This window comes from Solanum tuberosum, unplaced genomic scaffold, assembly GCF_000226075.1.
Source record: "Solanum tuberosum cultivar DM 1-3 516 R44 unplaced genomic scaffold, SolTub_3.0 scf00279, whole genome shotgun sequence".
NCBI classification, from domain to species: Eukaryota; Viridiplantae; Streptophyta; class Magnoliopsida; order Solanales; family Solanaceae; genus Solanum; species Solanum tuberosum.
The window spans coordinates 376,005-378,427 of NW_006239204.1; positions in this window are offsets into that span (position 1 = coordinate 376,005).

The following is a 2,423-nucleotide window of genomic DNA, read 5'->3' on the forward strand; positions in this document are numbered from 1 at the left end:
TTGAGTTAATATCTTCCTTGTATTAAACTCATCCGTTTTCATTTATCTCAGTTATAGTATATGGGTATTCCCCATCTTTTCATCTTATTTATAATTTAGCTTCCGCACAGTTCTATTATTCAGATTATATTTAGTATGCTCATGATCATGCCAGCAGGGTTAGCTTGGGATCAATTGTGGTCCTAGGTCCCGTGTCCTCGTCTCGAGGGTAGCTCAGGGCGTGACACTCATGATTTCTCCAAGTCTTTCAATCGTTGCCAACGAGAATGAGGGGTTTCAAGGAAGCAAGAACTACCAATGAACCCGATATTGGTGATTGAGTTGTTTGGTGTTTGGGGTCTTGACTTCGTGGGTCCGTTTGTGAGTTCGAATGGGATTAAGTATATTCTTGTAGTGGTTGACTATGTATCTAAATGGGTGGAAGCAGTTGCGCTTTCAAACAATGAGGGAAGTAGTGTCACCGCATTCCTGGAAAAGAATATCTTCTCTAGATTCGGTATACCAAGGGAAATTATCAGCGATGGAGGTTCTCACTTTTGTAATAAGTTGTTCAAGGTGTTACTTGAGAAGTATGGTGTTCGTTAGAGCGTAGAAACCCCTTACCATCTGCAGTCGAGTGGGGAAGTTAAAGTGTCAAATCGAGAGATAAAGCAAATCCTTGCGAAGACTTTGAATGCCAACAGAACTGATTGGGCAAGAAGGGTTGATGATGGGCCTATCGCACTACATTCAAAACTCCCATAGGTATGTCCCCTAACCAACTTGTATATGGGAAGTCTTGTCATTTGCTTGTAGAGCTAGAGCACAAAGCGATGTGGTCACTCAAGAAGCTGAATTAGGATTGGGGCGCCGCATCAAGTCAAAGACTGAATGAGATGAATGAGCTCGATGAGTTTCACCTAAAAGCATATGAAAGTTCAGCCTTGTACAAGGAGAAGAGGAAGAGGTACCATGATCAAAAGATCGACAAGCGTGAATTTGCTCCCGATGATCTGGTGCTATTATTTAACTCAAGGTTCAGCTTGTTTCCTAGCAAACTCAAGTCCAAGTGGACCGGGCCATTAAAAGTAACTCAAGTATTTCCACATGGAGCGGTTGAACTCGAAAACAAGGAAGGAACGAGGTGAATGGTCAGCGGATAAAGATCTACTTGGGGAAATCTGAGAGTGTCAATGAAGTGATAGAGATATGGGGGCATGATGAAGTCTGATTAATCAAAGGGTATGCGTCGTGCCGCGATGTTAAATCAGGCGTTACTTGGGAGGCAACCCAAGATGTACAATCTAGCCAACGTTAGGAGCTTTCTTTTCTACATAGTTAAGTTTTTCTAAATTTTAGTAGTTTAGATAGAATTTTTTTAGTTTGAGTCTTAGTGTTCGTTAAATGAGGATAGATTAGGGTCTGTGTCCAATTAGCGTCCAGAAATGTAAAAAGGAAGGCCTAACGTTTGCTACGTGTGTAGGAGCAGAATCTGGAAAAAAGTCACAGGTGCACTGGTAAACGACGGACCGTGAATGGCATCTGTAGACCCTAGGTATGTTTTATTAAATTAACTAAGTGTCAAGGAGAACCACGGAACCCATCGACGGACCGTTGATTGAACAACGGACTGTCGACGGAATTTTGTCGATCCAACCTAGGTTGAAAAGACGACCCGACCCGGACCCTCTTTAAATAAAACTCTTTTGTTTTAAACATCCCCCATTTCCCTTTTTCTTCCCCAACCCTTACAACTCTCCACAAAACCACCCTTACATATTCCCCACAATTTTATCAAATCACCCCTCTAATTACTACATATCTTCCTCCCTCAAAATCCTTGAATTCAATCTACCAGTTTCTCTTCCAATTCCTTCTTCCTATTCTCTCCCAAATCTCTCTTTTATGCATAGTCCTTCTCTCCCACAAATTGCACGGTCTGGTTCGGTGTCAAGGTCTGATTTACAGACTAATAAATCATTGCAAAACACACTCACCAACTTTGTTTACTTGTAGGGTAAGCATTTCTAGAACTTTGAACTTGTCATTGTTTTATATTGAAATAACAGAGTTGAACTTGACCTTGGGTATGAATCGCTTGTTTAAAATCTGTAAACTTAGCCCTAATTGTCATGACCCAAAGGTACCCCCTAGATGTAACAAGGCACATAGAACCCCGAAAGGCACCATGTAATCCACCTAGCATACCATAACATAAAGTATTAGAACAATAAGAGTAAAAAAACAATTAAGTCCAAAAAAATCTTTATAAAGGAAATCGAAAGTCTAGACTTGTCTCAATTAGCCATCTATTACAATTCATGAGTCAAAATAGGGTCATAGCCCTAAACAGCATAATCCAAAATAGAAAGTACTAAAAATGAAACTCCAAATGAAACTCCGGTTCTCGAATCATGAGGACTCACCACAAGCAAGGAGAATAG